Source organism: Oncorhynchus masou, chromosome 5 (assembly GCF_036934945.1).
Source record: "Oncorhynchus masou masou isolate Uvic2021 chromosome 5, UVic_Omas_1.1, whole genome shotgun sequence".
Classification (NCBI taxonomy): Eukaryota; Metazoa; Chordata; class Actinopteri; order Salmoniformes; family Salmonidae; genus Oncorhynchus; species Oncorhynchus masou.
The window spans coordinates 87,140,938-87,161,245 of NC_088216.1; positions in this window are offsets into that span (position 1 = coordinate 87,140,938).

Genomic DNA, 20,308 nt, shown 5'->3' on the forward strand with positions numbered 1-20,308 from the left:
GGAAAACCACCAATAATCCTGACATCTCCATCACTAACTATAACATTTTCCGCCAAGATAGAACTGCCAAACGGGGAGGTGTTGAAATCTACTGCAAAGATGGCCTGCATTACTATCCAAGTCTGTACCCAAACAGTTCGAGTTTCTACTTCTACTTCTACTTCACCTTTCCAGAAACAAGACTCTCACTGTTGCCGCTTGCCATAGACCACCCTCTGCCCCCAGCTGTGCCCTCGACACCATATGTGAACTGATTGCCCCCCATCTATCTTCTGAGCTCATGCTGCTAGGTGACCTAAACTGGGACATGCTTAACACCCCGGCCATCCTACAATCTAAGCTTGATGCCCTCAATCTCACACAAATGATCAATGAACCTACCAGGTACAACCCCAAATCCATAAACACGGGCACCCTCATAGATATCATCCTAACTAACTCACCCACCAAATACACCTCTGCTGTTTTCAATCAAGATCTCAGCAATCACTGCCTCATTGCCTGCATCCGTAATGGGTCTGCGACCAAACGACCACCCCTCATCCCTGTCAAACTCTCCCTAAAACACTTCTGCGAGCAGGCCTTTCTAATCAACCTGGCGGGGGTATCCTGGAATGACATTGACCTCATACCGTCAGTAGGATGCCTGGTTATTCCTTAAAAATGCTTTCCTCACCATCTTAAATAAGCATGCCCCATTCAACAAATTTAGAACTAGGAATAGATATAGTCCTTGGTTCCTTGTCTGCCCTTGACCAGCTCAAAAATATCCTGTGGCGTTCTGCATTAGCATCGAATAGCCCCCGTGATATGCAATGGGTCCAGGGTGTCTGGGATGATGGTGTTACCAGCCTTTCAAAACATTTCATGGTAACAGATTTGAGTGCTACTGGGTTATAGTAATTTAGGCAGGTTACCTTGGCATTCTTCAGCACAGGGACTATGGTGGTCTGTTTGAAACAAGTTGGTATTACGGACCAAGTCAAGGATAGTTTGAAAATGACAGTGAAGACACTTGCCAGCTGGTCAGTGCATGCGTCCTGTTATTCCGTCTGGCCCCGCGATCTTGCGAATGTTAACCTGTTTAAAGGTCTTATATTGGCTATGGAGAGCGAGATCACACAGTCGTCCGGAACAGCTGGTGCTCTCATACATGGTTCAGTGTTGCTTGCCTCGAGGCAAGCATAGACAACATTTAGCTCATCTGGGTTTCCCTTTGTATTCCTTGATAGTTTGCAAGCCTTGGCACATCCGTCGAGCGTCAGAGAGCCCACTTAGTAGAATTCGATCTTAATCCTTTATTGATGCTTTGCCTTTTTGATGGCTCATTGGCGGTCATAACGGTACATCTTATGAGCATCCGGGATTAGTGCTTGTAAGCAGGAAGCAGGAGGATAGAGCTATGGTCTGGTTTGCAAAAGGGAGGGCTAGATAGAGCCTTGTATCCACTTATGTGTGTGTATTAAAATGTATCTATTGTTTTGTCGCGTCTAGTTGATGACATGCTGGTAAAAATGAGGTAAAACCGATTTCAGTTTCCCTGCATTAAAATCACTGGCAACGAGAAACCTTGCCTTTGGATGTGCATATTCTGGTTTGCTTATGGCCCTATATTTAATTTAATTTAACCAGGCAAGTCAGTTAAGAACAAATTCTTATTTTCAATGATGGCCTGGGAACAGTGGGTTAACTGCCTGGTCAGGGGCAGAACGACAGATTTGTACCTTGTCAGCTTGGGGGTTTGAACTTGCAACCTTCTGGTTACTAGTCCAACGCTCTAACCACTAGGCTACCCTGCCGCCCCAAGAGTGGTTTAGATTGTTGAGTGCCGGCATCGGTTTGTGGTGGTAAATAGACAGCTATGAAACATACAGATGAGACACTCTCTTGATAAACTTATCAACTTATCAGAAGGTTTTCTAACTCATGTGAGCAAAACCTTGAGACTTCCTTAACACTAGAAATCGCACCCGTAGCTGTTGTTAATAAAGTTTACATACCCCTCCTCCCTTGGAAACTGCATAGGAAAACTAGCAAGATATTATCCATGTACTCGTTTAGCCACGACTCTGAGAAACATATGATTTTAACACAGGAGGTTGGTGGCACCTTAGTTGGGAGGGACGGGCTCGTGGTAACGGCTGGAGCCGTCCTCCCCTCAGCAGCCAATAGAACAGATTGGAGGTCTGTATGCTCTGGCAATAATAAGCTCCCATAATAATTAGGTCCCCCATAGAGCTCTGGCAATAATAAGCTCCCATAATAATTAGGTCCCCCATAGAGCTCTGGCATAATAAGCTCCCATAATAATTAGGTCCCCCATAGAGTTCTGGCAATAATAAGCTCCCATAATAATTAGGTCCCCCATAGAGTTCTGGCAATAATAAGCTCCCATAATAATTAGGTCCCCCATAGAGTTCTGGCAATAATAAGCTCCCATAATAATTAGGTCCCCCATAGAGCTCTGTTAACAATAAGCTCCCATAATAATTAGGTCCCCCATAAAGTTCTGGCAATAATAAGCTCCCATAATAATTAGGTCCCCCATAGAGCTCTGGCAATAATAAGCTCCCATAATAATTAGGTCCCCCATAGAGCTCTGGCATAATAAGCTCCCATAATAATTAGGTCCCCCATAGAGTTCTGGCAATAATAAGCTCCCATAATAATTAGGTCCCCCATAGAGCTCTGGCATAATAAGCTCCCATAATAATTAGGTCCCCCATAGAGCTCTGTTAATAATACGCTCCCATAATAATTAGGTCCCCCATAGAGCTCTGGCAATAATAAGCTCCCCTAATAATTAGGTCCCCCATAGAGCTCTGGTCCATAGAAGTGCACGTTGCAGGGCATGGGTAGTCAACCTGGTCATGTTTTGATTGAACAGACCCGGCAGACCAGATTTGTTGATTTTAGGCAATGACTGAATTGATCATTTTAATGAGGTACTATGGTGCCAAGTTGGGACAAAATCCAGGAACAAGGTTGCCCTGATGTCAAGGAAATACCGTGGCACTTGGAATGTAGCCTAACAGAGAATAATGTGACTTCCTCCACACTCACAAAGTCATAGATTGTGTCAGCTGACGTATGATGTGTCTCTAAGTCCCCGATAACATGCCCTCCGTTGTCCTTCTACAATTGCGAAATGGTCAACAGCTGCCAAAACTAGATATATATTCTCTCTCTCTCTCTCTCTCTCTCTCTCTCTCTCTCTCTCTCATGTTGACAGGATTAGATTGTCCCTAACAGCTGGCCAAGCACAGTAGACAGAGCAGGTGTCTGTCCTTCAAATCTCTCAGGTGAGTGTGCCTACAAGGGCACAGCATGGTATTGAAATCTGTCAGTGTGATATCAGTCCTGTAATTACACAGCTAAACAGGAACACTAACATATGGATAAAGACACTGCAGGCATTGATCAGTGTTGTGAAAATAGAACCGGGTTAGTTTAGGACCACCCCAGAACGTGTCCTCACCTAGTCCTGATGGACCAGCACAGAATATGTCTTCAACCGGTGGTGATGGACCACCCCAGAACATGTCTTCAACTGGTGGTGATGGACCACCCCAGAACATGTCTTCACCTGGTGGTGATGGAACATCCCAGAACATGTCCTCACCTAGTCCTGATGGACCAGCACAGAACGTGTCTTCACCTAGTCCTGATGGACCACCCCAGAACGTGTCCTCACCTAGTCCTGATGGATCAGCCCAGAACATGTCTTCACCTGGTGGTGATGGACCACCCCAGAACATGTCTTCACCTGATAGTGATGGACCACCCCAGAACATGTCTTCAACTGGTGGTGATGGACCACCCCAGAACATGTCTTCATCTAGTCTTGATGAACCACCCCAGAACATGTCTTCATCTAGTCCTGATGGACCACCCCAGAACATGTCTTCACCTGGTGGTGATGGACCATCCCAGAACATGTCTTCACCTGGTGGTGATGGACCATCCAATGGACATGAACAAGTTTTAAATTCCTCATTCTACAGAGCATCCTTAGAGAATACAGCAAGGAAATGGTGTGTGTGTGTGTGTGTGTGTGTGTGTGTGTGTGTGTGTGTGTGTGTGTGTGTGTGTGTGTGTGTGTGTGTGTGTGTGTGTGTGTGTGTGTGTGTGTGTGTGTGTGTGTGTGTGTGTGTGTGTGTGTGTGTGTGTGGGAAGGAAGGAAGGAAGGAAGGAAGGAAGCAATTTAGCCGAGATGTAATTTGACATTGCTTCATCTGCCTCAAGCAGCACACAGACATGGCAGACAGAGTCCAAGTCCCTTTTCCCCCATTACACACTGAGAGAGGGGGAGGTAGTGATAGAGGGGGGGAGGTAGTGATAGAGATGGGGAGGTAGCGATAGAGGGGGTGGAGACAGAGAGTGGGAGCTAGAGATAGAGGAGGTAGCGATAGAGGGGGTAGAGATAGAGAGGGGGAGGTAGAGATAGAGGGGGAGGTAAAGATAGAGAGGGGGAGGTAAAGATAGAGAGGGGGAGGTAAAGATAGAGAGGGGGAGGTAGCGATAGAGAGGGGGAGGTAGCGATAGAGAGAGGGGAGGTAGAGAGAGGGGATAGAGTTAGAGAGGGGGGGAGGTAAAGATAGAGAAGGGGGAAAGTAAAGATAGAGATGGGGGAGGTAGAGATAGAGAGGGGGAGGTAGCGATAGAGAGGGGGGGCAGAGAGAGGGGGAGAGGTAGAGATAGAGAGGGGGAGGTAGCAATAGAGAGGGGGAGGTAGAGATAGAGGGGGTGGCGATAGAGGGGATAGAGTTAGAGAGGGGGAGGTAAAGATAGAGAGGGGGAATGTAAAGATAGAGACGGGGGAGGTGGAGATAGAGAGGGGGTAGAGATAGAGGGGGTAGAGAGAGAGAGAGAGGGTATAGGGATGGAGAGGGGGAGGTAAAAATTGAGAGGGGGAGGTAGTGATAGAGAGGGGGAGGTAAATATCGAGAGGGGGAGGTAAAGTTAGAGAGGGGGAGGTAGCGATAGAGAGGGGGAGGTAGCGATAGAGAGGGGGAGGTAAATATCGAGAAGGGGAGGTAGCAATAGAGAGGGGGAGGTAAAGATAGAGAGGAGGAGGTAAAGAAAGAGGGGGTAGAGATAGAGGGGGAGGTAGAGATAGAGGTGGTAGAGATAGAGGGGGTAGGGATAGACAGGGGAGGTAGCGATAGAGAGGGGGAGGTAAATATCGAGAGGGGGATGTAAAGATAGAGAGGGGGATGTAAAGATAGAGAGGGGGAGGTAAAGATAGAGGGGGTAGAGATAGAGGGGGAGGTAAAGATAGAGAGGGGGAGGTAAAGATAGAGAGGGGGAGGTAGAGATAGAGAGGAGGAGGTAAAGATAGAGAGGGGGAGGTAAAGATAGAGAGGGGGAGGTAAAGATAGAGATCGGAGATTGTAAAGATAGAGAGGTAGAGGGAGAGATAGAGGGGGTAGAGATAGAGGGGGGAGGTAGCGATAGAGAGGGGGGGAGAGAGAGCGCGAGGTAGAGAGAGAGAGGGTAGAAGTAGAGAGGGGGAGGTAGTGATAGAGAGGGAGGTAGAGACAGAGAGGGTAGAAGTAGAGAGGGGGAGTTAGAGGGGGCAGAGATAGAGAGGGGGAGGTAGCGATAGAGAGGGGGAGGTAGAGATAGAGGGGGTAGCGATAGAGGGGGATTAGAGGAGGGGGGTAGAACTAGAGGGGCGGGAGAGAGAGAGGAGGGGGTAGAGCTAGAGGAGGTAGAGATAGAGGGGGAGATAGCAATAGAGATAGAGGGGGTAGCGATTGAGGGGGGAGGTAGCGATAGAGATGGGGAGGTAGAGATAGAGGGGGTAGAGATAGAGAGTGGTAGGTAGAGATAGAGATGGGGAGGTGGCGATAGAGATGGGGAGGTAGAGATAGAGGGGGTAGAGAGGGGGAGGTAGAGATAGAGGGGGTAGAGAGGGGCGAGGTAGAGATAGAGGGGGTAGGGGTAGAGAGGGGCGAGGTAGAGATAGAGGGGGTAGAGATAGAGAGGGGCGAGGTAGAGATAGAGGGGGTAGAGATAGAGGGGGTAGAGGTAGAGGAGGTAGAGATAGAGGTGGGGGAGGTAGAGGTAGAGGGGGTAGAGGTAGAGGGGGTAGAGATAGAGAGGGGGAGGTAGCTATAGAAAGGGGGTAGAGGTAGAGGAGGTAGAGATAGAGGTGGGGGAGGTAGAGGTAGAGGGGGTAGAGGTAGAGGGGGTAGAGGTAGAGGGGATAGAGAGGGGGAGGTAGCAATAGAGAGGGGGAGGTAGCAATAGAGAGGGTAGAGATAGAGAGGGGGAGTTAGCGATAGAGGGGGTAGAGATAGAGAGAGGGTAGAGATAGAGGGGGAGGTAGAGATGGAGGGGGGTAGAGCTAGAGGGGGCTGGAGAGAGAGGGGAGGGGGGTAGAGCTAGAGGAGGTAGAGATAGAGAGGGGAGGTAGCGACAGAGAGGGGGAGGTAGATGTAGGGGGGGAGGTAGCGATAGAGGGGGAAGGCAGCGACAGAGAGGGGGCAGGTAGCGGTAGAGGGGGGAGGTAGCGATAGAGGCGGAGGTAGCGATAGAGATGGGGAGGTAGAGATAGAGTGGGGAGGTAGCGATAGAGTAGGGAGGTAGAGATAGAGGGGGGAGGTAGAGATAGAGAGGGGCAGGAAGAGATAGAGGGGGTAGAGTTAGAGAGGGGCGAGGTAGAGATAGAGGGGGTAGAGATAGAGGGGGTAGAGGTAGAGGAGGTAGAGATAGAGGTGGGGGAGGTAGAGGTAGAGGGGAGAGGTAGTGATAGAGGGGGAGGTAGAGGGGGAGGTAGAGATAGAGAGGGGGAGGTAGAGGGGGAGGTAGAGATAGAGAGGGGGAGGTAGAGGGGGGAGGTAGAGAGGGGAAGGTAGAGATAGAGGGGGAGGTATAGATAGAGGGGGAGATAGAGAGGGGGTAGAGATAGAGAGGGGGAGGTAGAGATAGAGAGGGGGAGGTAGAGATAGAGGGGATAGAGATAGAGAGGGGGAGGTAGAGATAGAGGAGGGAGATAGAGAGGGGGAGGTAGAGAGAGAGGGGGGTAGAGTTAGAGAGGGGGAGGTAGAGATAGAGGGGGAGGTAGAGATAGAGAGGGGGAGGTAGAGATAGAGGGGGAGATAGCGATAGAGAGGGGGAGGTAGAGATAGAGAGGGGGAGTTAGCGATAGAGAGGGGGAGGTAGAGAGAGTGGGGAGAGATAGAGGGAGGAGGTAGAGATAGAGGGAGGAGGTAGAGATAGATGGGGGAGGTAGAGATAGAGAGGGGTAGGTAGAGATAGAGGCGGGAGAGAGGGGCGAGTTAGAGATAGAGGGGGGAGAGAGGGGCGAGTTAGAGATAGAGAGGGGGAGGTAGAGATAGAGGGGGGAGAGAGGGGCGAGTTAGAGATAGAGGGGGAGAGGGGGGAGGTAGAGATAGAGGGGGAGAGAGGGGCGAGGTAGAGATAGAGGGGGAGAGAGGGGCGAGGTAGAGATAGAGGGGGGAGAGAGGGGCGAGGTAGAGATAGAGGGGGGAGAGAGGGGCGAGTTAGAGATAGAGGGGGGAGAGAGGGGCGAGTTAGAGATAGAGAGGGTGATTGAGTCATTCAGCCACAGGAGACACAATAGGACCAGAGACGAGACACTCCATTGAAAGACTAATAGTCCTCTCAGTGTCATTAGTGGCTTACGGTATGCAAACGCTACAACTGGGGAGGCGGTAAATATTGTTCCTTGTTCGTCCCATGAGTCACCCTGAGCTGTGCCCATGGGAGAGGTGTGCGTGTGTGTGTGTTTTTAGGAGTGTGTGTGTGTGTTTTTAGGAGTGTGTGTGTGTGTGTGTGTGTGTGTTTAGGAGTGTGTGTGTGTGTTTTTAGGAGTGTGTGTGTGTGTGTGTGTGTGTGTGTGTGTTTAGGAGTGTGTATGTGTGTATGTGTGTGTGTGTGTGTTTAGGAGTGTGTGTGTGTGTATGTGTGTGTGTGTGTGTGTGTGTGTGTGTGTGTGTGTGTGTGTGTGTGTGTGTTTTAGGAGTGTGTATGTGTGTATGTGTGTGTGTGTGTGTGTGTGTGTGTGTGTGTGTGTGTGTGTGTGTGTTTAGGAGTGTGTATGTGTGTATGTGTGTGTGTGTGTGTGTGTGTGCGCGTGTGGCTCGTTTCTCATCTGTAATCAGTGTGGAAAATGAAGGACCTTCTGTCCATGCCAGCCCTATCAGTGAGGATGCTCCACAGACACAGCCCGAGATTTATCTTCACACCGTTATGTCACACAAGAATGCATATACAGTACATTATGCAGATGGATGGTCACAGCCAGCCAGATAAATGGGCCTGGGCATAGTGATGGGATGCATGGGGGAAATGGGATAGCTATGAAATTACAGGATTGTTCCAGAACTATGAGATGGCTCTAGAAATACGGACAATCACGGACTACAGGAAGAAATCCAGCCCAGTCACGGACCAGGATGTCTTGCTGCCAGGCAGACTAAATAACTTTTTGCCCGCTTTGAGGACAATACAGTGCCACTGACACGGCCTGCAACGGAAACATGCGGTCTCTCCTTCACTGCAGCCGAGGTGAGTAAAACATTTAAATGTGTTAACCCTCGCAAGGCTGCAGGCCCAGACGGCATCCCCAGCCGCGCCCTCAGAGCATGCGCAGACCAGCTGGCTGGTGTGTTTACGGACATATTCAATCAATCCATATACCAGTCTGCTGTTCCCACATGCTTCAAGAGGGCCACCACTGTTCCTGTTCCCAAGAAAGCTAAGGTAACTGAGCTAAACGACTACCGCCCCGTAGCACTCACTTCCGTCATCATGAAGTGCTTTGAGAGACTAGTCAAGGACCATATCACCTCCACCCTACCTGACACCCTAGACCCACTCCAATTTGCTTACCGCCCAAATAGGTCCACAGACGATGCAATCTCAACCACACTGCACACTGCCCTAACCCATCTGGACAAGAGGAATACCTATGTGAGAATGCTGTTCATCGACTACAGCTCGGCATTCAACACCATAGTACCCTCCAAGTTCGTAATCAAGCTCGAGACCCTGGGTCTCGACCCCGCCCTGTGCAACTGGGTACTGGACTTCCTGACGGGCCGCCCCCAGGTGGTGAGGGTAGGTAACAACATCTCCTCCCCGCTGATCCTCAACATTGGGGCCCCACAAGGGTGCGTTCTGAGCCCTCTCCTGTACTCCCTGTTCACCCACAACTGCGTGGCCACGCACGCCTCCAACTCAATCATCAAGTTTGCGGACGACACAACAGTGGTAGGCTTGATTACCAACAACGACGAGACGGCCTACAGGGAGGAGGTGAGGGCCCTCGGAGTGTGGTGTCAGGAAAATAACCTCACACTCAACGTCAACAGAACTAAGGAGATGATTGTGGACTTCAGGAAACAGCAGAGGGAACACCCCCCTATCCACATCGATGGAACAGTAGTGGAGAGGGTAGCAAGTTTTAAGTTCCTCGGCATACACATCACAGACAAACTGAATTGGTCCACTCACACAGAGTGCATTGTGAAGAAGGCGCAGCAGCACCTCTTCAACCTCAGGAGGCTGAAGAAATTCGGCTTGTCACCAAAAGCACTCACAAACTTCTACAGATGCACAATCGAGAGCATCCTGGCGGGCTGTATCACCGCCTGGTACGGCAACTGCTCCGCCCTCAACCGTAAGGCTCTCCAGAGGGTAGTGAGGTCTGCACAACGCATCACCGGGGGCAAACTACCTGCCCTCCAGGACACCTACACCACCCGATGTTACAGGAAGGCCATAAAGATCATCAAGGACATCAACCACCCGAGCCACTGCCTGTTCACCCCGCTATCATCCAGAAGGCGAGGTCAGTACAGGTGCATCAAAGCTGGGACCGAGAGACTGAAAAACAGCTTCTATCTCAAGGCCATCAGACTGTTAAACAGCCATCACTAACATTGAGTGGCTGCTGCCAACACACTGACACTGACTCAACTCCAGCCACTTTAATAATGGGAATTGATGGGAAATTATGTAAATATATCACTAGCCACTTTAAACAATGCTGCCTTATATAATGTTACTTACCCTACATTATTCATCTCATATGCATACGTATATACTGTACTCCATATCATCGACTGCATCCTTATGTAATACATGTATCACTAGCCACTTTAACTATGCCACTTTGTTTACATACTCATCTCATATATATATACTGTACTCGATACCATCTACTGTATCTTGCCTATGCTGCTCTGTACCATCACTCATTCATATATCCTTATGTACATATTCTTTATCCCCTTACACTGTGTATAAGACAGTAGATTAGGAATTGTTAGTTAGATTACTTGTTGGTTATTACTGCATTGTCGGAACTAGAAGCACAAGCATTTCGCTACACTCGCATTAACATCTGCTAACCATGTGTATGTGACAAATAAAATTTGATTTGATTTGATTTGAACTAGGGTGGATAGCTCTAGAACTACATGATAGCTTCAGAACTAGGGTGGATAGCTCTAGAACTACATGATAGCTTCAGAACTAGGGTGGATAGCTCTAGAACTACATGATAGCTTCAGAACTAGGGTGGATAGTTTTGATATTCAGGACTTTCAAAATAGTTGATCCTCTTTGTATGATTAATAAAGGGAGAGATGGCACTGCTATGGAGACCGGAGATATTGCTAAACCAAACCCGCCTAGTTGTACGGATTAGAGTTTCAGAAAAGAGAATGTCTGCATGTCCACGGTTCACTCCAGGTCGTCCCTGACAACTCCTACTGGCAATGAGGATATTTATGATGTAAGTACCACAGTCATCTAATGGGATATATTGCCTGATCTTATTCCCAGGAAGAGCAGCTGCTGCCTTGGCAACAGCTACTGAGGTCCTTATAAAATACTATGTTTCTCAATCAATGGTGTCCCCGTTTTCTTGATTGATGACGATGTGCATCTGTCTCATTAGTGACAGACAGGGTGTAATTATCCCCAAAATCTTAATTGATTTGTCCATTTAAGAGGACATTCATGTCTTCAAACAGAGGTGTCTCTCATTATTGACAGCGTAAATATCCAAAAAACAGACCAGATTGACAAACGACCAGTCAGAGGGTGATTTAGTCTAGAGCAGCGTTGGGGGTTCCCATGGTGATATGATATACATAAAGCTGGAACGTGGCATCTCCCTGTCGGGACGGCTTGAATATTTTCTGTTCACATTGTCCTTTCCTGCTTTGCAAAGTAGCTCAATTTGGCTTATTAATGTGGTAAGCTCTCAACTTTTAAACCACGATGATTGGTTAAATCAAGAAAACCTGCAGCTTGTGTTACAGTGGGATACAAGCGCTCTCTTGCACAGCAGTGTAGGAGGACACACACACACACACACACACACACACGCACACATACACAGACATGGACACAGACACCGACACACACATACAGTACATCGTTCATCTAGATGGGCTGTGGGCTGATCCATTGCCAACACAATCCATTGCCTCTAAATTAATCTACAGACTGGTACAGAAAAGATGAAAGCTACAGAGACTGGTACACTACACAGAGCTATACAATAGTGCCACCGGTTAGTAATAGGCCATTAATACTCAGGCATGTTCAGGACTTAGCTACGGCTGCATTCCAGGGTAATACTCAGTAATGTTCAGGACTTAGCGCCGCTACATCCCAGAGTAATACTCAGTAATGTTCAGGACTTAGCTGCAGCTACATCCCAGAGTAATACTAAGTAATGTTCAGGACTTAGCTGCAGCTACATCCCAGGGTAATGCTAAGTAATGTTCAGGACTTAGCGCAGCTACATCCCATGGTAATAATCAGTAATGTTCAGGACTTAGCTGCAGCTACATCCCAGGGTAATACTCAGTAATGTTCAGGACTTAGCTGCAGCTACATCCCAAAGTAATACTAAGTAATGTTCAGGACTTAGCGCAGCTACATCCCAAAGTAATACTAAGTAATGTTCAGGACTTAGCTGCAGCTACATCCCATGGTAATACTCAGTAATGTTCAGGACTTAGCTGCAGCTACATCCCAAAGTAATACTAAGTAATGTTCAGGACTTAGCGCAGCTACATCCCAGGGTAATACTAAGTAATGTTCAGGACTTAGCTGCAGCTACATCCCAGGGTAATACTCAGTAATGTTCAGGACTTAGCGCAGCTACATCCCAGAGTAATGCTCAGTAATGTTCAGGACTTAGCGCAGCTACATCCCAGGGTAATACTAAGTAATGTTCAGGACTTAGCGCAGCTACATCCCAGGGTAATACTAAGTAATGTTCAGGACTTAGCGCAGCTACATCCCAGGGTAATACTAAGTAATGTTCAGGACTTAGCTGCAGCTACATCCCAGGGTAATACTAAGTAATGTTCAGGACTTAGCTGCAGCTACATCCCAGAGTAATGCTCAGTAATGTTCAGGACTTAGCGCAGCTACATCCCATGGTAATACTAAGTAATGTTCAGGACTTAGCTGCAGCTACATCCCAGGCCACAGATCGGACAGAGAGCTAACAACAGACACTGTTTATCACCTCCTACACACACGGTAATCTAGATGGGCTATGGGCTGATCTATTGCCAACACACAGGCCTCTAAATTCATCTAAACAGGCTCATTTACACCCAAAATGTATGCAGGCACAGCGAACTGACATAAAACACACACACACACACACACACACACACACACACACACACACACACACACACACACACACACACACACACACACACACACACACACACACACACACACACACACACACACACACACACACACACACACACACACACACACACAGTGAACAAGCAGACAGAAAACATGTAAAGCAGACTCCGAATATCCAGCGAGACCTCTGCACCATTTCTGTAAAAAGGTGATAAAGAACCCAGCAGGGTATGTGTCCCTAACAACACTCTATTCCCTATCTAGTGCACTAGGACCATAGGTCTGTGGTCAGCAGTAGTGCACTACATCCGATATATGGTGCCATTCTGGACACACAAAATCTGGGTTGTCGGAGGACTGTTCGAAGATTGTACAAGACGTTTGTTCTCGTGCCAGACATTTCTTCTTCTACGTCTTTTTTCCCATACAGGGCCGTCACGCGCCCCAACGAATCTGACGGGGCCCCAAAGTATGTTAGAATGGCTGTGCTGTGTGGAGAAAGAGAGAGAGGGGGGGGGGGGGAGACCATCAGCGTCATACTCCTGGGTGGTGCAGCGGTCTAAGGGGCTGCCGGCCGTAAATTGGAGAAATTAGCATTTTTCGAACACCTGAAACAGCTATCTCCTGCAATCTACAGTAGAGCCTTATTCTTAAATCTATGCAAAAAAATATATATATATATTTCCTGCATATTTAAAGATGCCTCTTGAGCTGTCTGTATCCTCCTGACTTGTGGTTCTGTTTTTATTAAAGTAACTAAATATGCTTCGCTGCATCTCTGCTAAAAATCTGGTAAATGAGTGAAATGATTGCAGGGATGAAAGAATATCCGAAACAGTAACGCGAACCCTGTGTTTCTATTCCTATTGGATCTAATCATAGATATCATTTTGAATTCCTATTCATTTTCATTTGATCTTTCTGGGTCCACTAGGCGTAGTAAAAACCTGTCATATATAACTACTATCATGTTTTAATGTGCCGTGAACACAAAACACAGTCGTTGTGTTTTTTAAACTGATTGTCAAACAATCACATTCAGTGTTTGTACACTATAAAAAATAATAACTCCAGCATTAAAACACTGTGCACCTGCAATTTGGTGAATGAAAAGAGACATCTTGTTACAACAACAACCAAAAACTAAAAGTGTAATGACATTTGTAACTACACTTGTAACCTTAAATGAATGTGTCCACTTTCTCCCATTCTCTGAAGAGCCTCTAAGCAAGTCTCCGCTTTGGTAAACATTTTAGTGATCTTTTCAAACCACTACTCAATATGGAGTGTATATGTGTTCTTTTCAAACCACTACTCAATATGGAGTGTATATGTGTTCTTTTCAAACCACTACTCAATATGGAGTGCATACCATTTGTCTTCAAGTAAATTACCTCATTTTCATGCAGCTGACATGCAGGTAACGTTAAATAATGGCGTAATTAAAAGTCTTCTTGCCATTTCGTTTGAATTATTGCGATACGTTCACATTGTACTGGTAACAGCGGCCTGGACAATACCTTCTTGCCCTCACTGCGGATGGAATGTGAGTCTTATTCAGTACTTTTAGTTATTGCTTCCTTTTCTTGTCAACAAGCTTGCCAGCTAAGATAGCTGCTACTGTTAGCTGGCAAGCCTGCTGCATTAAAATTGAAAATGAGTGAATTTATTTGAAAATGAACAGTATACAAACGGACTTCATCGACAGCCTGAAAATGCTTCTTCACAGCTATGAGGTTGGGAGATTAGGAATCGACAGTGGGTAGAACAAGTATTTTATACACTGCCGATTTTGCAGGTTTTCCTACTTACAAAGCGTGTAGAGGTCTGTAATTTTTTCTTACTTGACTTATGTCATGCAATAAAGTGCTAATTAATTACTTAAAAATCATACAATGTGATTTTCTGGATTTTTGTTTTAGATTCCGTCTCTCACAGTTGCGGTGTACCTATGATAAAAATTACAGACCTCTACACGCTTTGTAAGTAGGAAAACCTACAAAATCGGCAGTGTATCAAATACTTGTTCTCCCCACTGTATGTGGGCCAGAGAAAGCCAACTATTTTTTTTCCTAAATTGCTAAGTGGCTCCAGAATCCGCTCTGGGCATGATGTGGCTGCCTCCATGAACTACTTCTAGCGTTAAAAAAATATCATTACACTTCCTTTGTTTTACAGAAGGATGATGGTGTGGTTGAGAAACGGAAAAGTCCCCTTAGTTATATATCTGTTGACGTTTACCTTCTCTGCGTGTTTCAACAACGAGCAGACGTTCTGTTGTGGAGAGAAGAGTCCCCTTAGTTATATATCTGTTGACGTTAATACGCTAGGCACAGGTATTTCCATACAGGAGCATTGCCAAACAAACATGCAGAGTTAGTATTGTGTATGTGGGGAGAGATGATTTAATTTATGCTATTTATACATAATGTACTGGGAGTGTAATGTCCATGTGGTTACGTCAAAACTAAAGCAAATCGGATATACTGCATCATCAGGGGTAATATACTCTATGGTTGTGATTTAAATGTGTTTATTACACTCCATCAGCCACTGACTGCGTATGTTCTCACAAAACTAAGACATTTAGTGATAATTCAAGTTTAAATAACTCATTAAAAAATATCTGCCATTAAAGCTTGATGTGGCATACATATCTTTTTATTTTTATTTTTAATTGAACCTTCATTTAGCTAGGCAAGTCCAATAAGAACAAATCGTTATTTACAATGACAACCTAGTGGTGAACAGTGGGTTAACTGCCTTGTTCAGGGGGCAGAACAACATAATTTTAACTTGTCAGCTCAGGGATTCAATCCAGCAACCTTTTGGTAACTGGCCCAATGCTCTAACCACTAGGCTACCTGCCTCTAACCACTAGGCTACCTGCCTCTAACCACTAGGCTACCTGCCTCTAACCTCTAGGTTACCTGCCCCTCTAACCACTAGGCCACCTGCCTCTAACCTCTAGGTTACCTGCCCCTCTAACCACTAGGCTACCTGCCTCTAACCACTAGGCTACCTGCCTCTAACCACTAGGCTACCTGCCTCTAACCACTAGGCTACCTGCCTCTACCCACTAGACTACCTGCCTCTATCCACTAGGTTACCTGCCTCTAACCACTAGGCTACCTGCCTCTAATCACTAGACTACCTGCCACTATCCACTAGGTTACCTGCCTCTAACCACTAGGCTACCTGCCTCTAATCACTAGACTACCTGCCTCTATCCACTAGGCTACCTGCCTCTAACCACTAGGCTACCTGCCTCTAATCACTAGGCTACCTGCCCCTCTAACCACTAGTCTACCTGCCCCTCTAACCACTTGGTTACCTGCCTCTAACCCCTAGGCTACCTGCCTCTAACCACTAGGCTACCTGCCTCTATCCACTAGGTTACCTGCCTCTAACCACTAGGCTACCTGCCTCTATCCACTAGGTTACATGCCTCTAACCACTAGGCTACCTGCCTCTATCCACTAGGTTACCTGCCTCTAACCACTAGGCTACCTGCCTCTATCCACTAGGTTACCTGCCTCTAACCCCTAGGCTACCTGCCTCTAAACACTAGGCTACCTGCCCCTCTAACCACTAGTCTACCTGCCCCTCTAACCACTTGGCTACCTGCCTCTAACCACTAGGCTACCTGCCTCTACCCACTAGACTACCTGCCTCTATCCACTAGGTTACCTGCCTCTAACCACTAGGCTACCTGCCTCTAATCACTAGACTACCTGCCTCTATCCACTAGGTTACCTGCCTCTAACCACTAGGCTACCTGCCTCTAATCACTAGACTACCTGCCTCTATCCACTAGGCTACCTGCCTCTAACCACTAGGCTACCTGCCCCTCTAACCACTTGGTTACCTGCCTCTAACCCCTAGGCTACCTGCCTCTAACCACTAGGATACCTGCCTCTATCCACTAGGTTACCTGCCTCTAACCACTAGGCTACCTGCCTATATCCACTAGGCTACCTGCCTCTAACCCCTAGGCTACCTGCTTCTAACCATTAGGCTATCTGCCTCTAACCACTAGGCTACCTGCCTCTATCCACTAGGTTACCTGCCTCTAACCACTAGGCTACCTGCCTCTATCCACTAGGTTACCTGCCTCTAACCACTAGGCTACCTGCCTCTATCCACTAGGTTACCTGCCTCTAACCACTTGGCTACCTGCCTCTATCCACTAGGTTACCTGCCCCTCTAACCCCTAGGCTACCTGCCTCTAACCACTAGGCTACCTGCCCCTCTAACCACTAGTCTACCTGCCCCTCTAACCACTTGGTTACCTGCCTCTAACCCCTAGGCTACCTGCCTCTAACCACTAGGCTATCTGCCTCTAACCACTAGGCTACCTGCCTCTATCCACTAGGTTACCTGCCTCTAACCACTAGGTTACCTGCCTCTAACCACTAGGCTACCTGCCTCCTCTAACCACTAGGCTACCTCTCTCTAACCACTAGGCTACCTGCCTCTAACCACTAGGCTACCTGCCTCTAACCACTACGCTACCTGCCTCCTCTAACCACTAGGCTACCTGCCTCCACTAACCACTAGGCTACCTCTCTCTAACCACTAGGCTACCTGCCTCCACTAACCACTAGGCTACCTCTCTCTAACCACTAGGCTACCTGCCTCTACCCACAAGACTACCTGCCTCTATCCACTAGGTTACCTGCCTCTAACCACTAGGCTACCTGCCTCAAATCACTAGACTACCTGCCTCTATCCACTAGGTTACCTGCCTCTAACCACTAGGCTACCTGCCTCTAATCACTAGACTACCTGCCTCTATCCACTAGGCTACCTGCCTCTAACCACTAGGCTACCTGCCTCTAACCACTAGGCTACCTGCCCCTCTAACCACTAGTCTACCTGCCCCTCTAACCACTTGGTTACCTGCCTCTAACCCCTAGGCTACCTGCCTCTAACCACTAGGATACCTGCCTCTATCCACTAGGTTACCTGCCTCTAACCACTAGGCTACCTGCCTCTATCCACTAGGTTACCTGCCTCTAACCCCTAGGCTACCTGCTTCTAACCATTAGGCTATCTGCATCTAACCACTAGGCTACCTGCCTCTATCCACTAGGTTACCTGCCTCTAACCACTAGGCTACCTGCCTCTATCCACTAGGTTACCTGCCTCTAACCACTAGGCTACCTGCCTCTATCCACTAGGTTACCTGCCTCTAACCACTAGGCTACCTGCCTCTATCCACTAGGTTACCTGCCTCTAACCCCTAGGCTACCTGCCTCTAACCACTAGGCTACCTGCCCCTCTAACCACTAGTCTACCTGCCCCTCTAACCACTTGGTTACCTGCCTCTAACCCCTAGGCTACCTGCCTCTAACCACTAGGCTATCTGCCTCTAACCACTAGGCTACCTGCCTCTATCCACTAGGTTACCTGCCTCTAACCACTAGGTTACCTGCCTCTAACCACTAGGCTACCTGCCTCCTCTAACCACTAGGCTACCTGCCTCCACTAACCACTAGGCTACCTCTCTCTAACCACTAGGCTACCTGCCTCCACTAACCACTAGGCTACCTCTCTCTAACCACTAGGCTACCTGCCTCTACCCACTAGACTACCTGCCTCTATCCACTAGGTTACCTGCCTCTAACCACTAGGCTACCTGCCTCTAATCACTACACTACCTGCCTCTATCCACTAGGTTACCTGCCTCTAACCACTAGGCTACCTGCCTCTAATCACTAGACTACCTGCCTCTATCCACTAGGCTACCTGCCTCTAACCACTAGGCTACCTGCCTCTAACCACTAGGCTACCTGCCCCTCTAACCACTAGTCTACCTGCCCCTCTAACCACTTGGTTACCTGCCTCTAACCCCTAGGCTACCTGCCTCTAACCACTAGGATACCTGCCTCTATCCACTAGGTTACCTGCCTCTAACCACTAGGCTACCTGCCTCTATCCACTAGGTTACCTGCCTCTAACCCCTAGGCTACCTGCTTCTAACCATTAGGCTATCTGCATCTAACCACTAGGCTACCTGCCTCTATCCACTAGGTTACCTGCCTCTAACCACTAGGCTACCTGCCTCTATCCACTAGGTTACCTGCCTCTAACCACTAGGCTACCTGCCTCTATCCACTAGGTTACCTGCCTCTAACCACTAGGCTACCTTCCTCTATCCACTAGGTTACCTGCCTCTAACCCCTAGGCTACCTGCCTCTAACCACTAGGCTACCTGCCCCTCTAACCACTAGTCTACCTGCCCTTCTAACCACTTGGTTACCTGCCTCTAACCCCTAGGCTACCTGCCTCTAACCACTAGGCTATCCGCCTCTAACCCCTAGGCTACCTGCCTCTAACCACTAGGCTATCTGCCTCTAACCACTAGGCTACCTGCCTCTAACCACTAGGCTATCTGCCTCTAACCACTAGGCTACCTGCCTCTATCCACTAGGTTACCTGCCTCTAACCACTAGGTTACCTGCCTCTAACCACTAGGCTACCTGCCTCCTCTAACCACTAGGCTACCTCTCTCTAACCACTAGGCTACCTGCCTCTAACCACTAGGCTACCTGCCCCTCTAACCACTACGCTACCTGCCTCCTCTAACCACTAGGCTACCTGCCTCCACTAACCACTAGGCTACCTCTCTCTAACCACTAGGCTACCTGCCACCCCAATAGTATGTTAATATTTTTGGCTATGGAAAATATATTTCAAAGTCGTTTAGCTGGAACAATTATTCTCTACACTATACTTGCCTTTTTTGTCACATAAACTGAAATGGGGACAATTAGAATTTTAGCAACCAGGATATGGCGGAGTGATTGATGCATGTTGAATCTTTAAAGGCGAAGTCTCTTTTTTACAACAAAAAAACTAACATTTTTGATGTCAATGGAACATTATATAAGAATCCGGATACCTTACAGTGAATCCCCTCCTCATTCTTGTTGTGCAGTATAGGGGCCCTGAAAAAAAAGGCTAAGAAAACATTCAAATATGTCCTTTTAGAAACAGCAAACTCTTCAGCTAAGTGATGCAGGTTTTAAGAATTTATACACATGAAATTGTGTCCCGAACTTCACCCGCAATGTTATATTTTCATTTATATGTGACTCGATTGGTTTCCCCTACGGCAGCAGGCTGTATAGTACACTTGTGTCTGTATAGTACACTTGTGTCTGTATAGTATACTTGTGTCTGTATAGTATACTTGTGTCTGTATAGTATACTTGTGTCTGTATAGTACACTTGTGTCTGTATAGTATACTTGTGTCTGTATAGTATACTTGTGTCTGTATAGTATACTTGTGTCTGTATAGTACACTTGTGTCTGTATAGTACACTTGTGTCTGTATAGTACACTTGTGTCTGTATAGTACACTTGTGTCTGTATAGTACACTTGTGTCTGTATAGTACACTTGTGTCTGTATAGTACACTTGTGTCTGTATAGTATACTTGTGTCTGTATAGTATACTTGTGTCTGTATAGTACACTTGTGTCTGTATAGTACACTTGTGTCTGTATAGTATACTCGTGTCTGTATAGTACACTTGTGTCTGTATAGTATACTTGTGTGGCACAAAATGAATTGTAACGTTGCAGATAAAGTTCTGGAACAGAATATGAAAAACAAATATGACCTTGGCATCAATTTA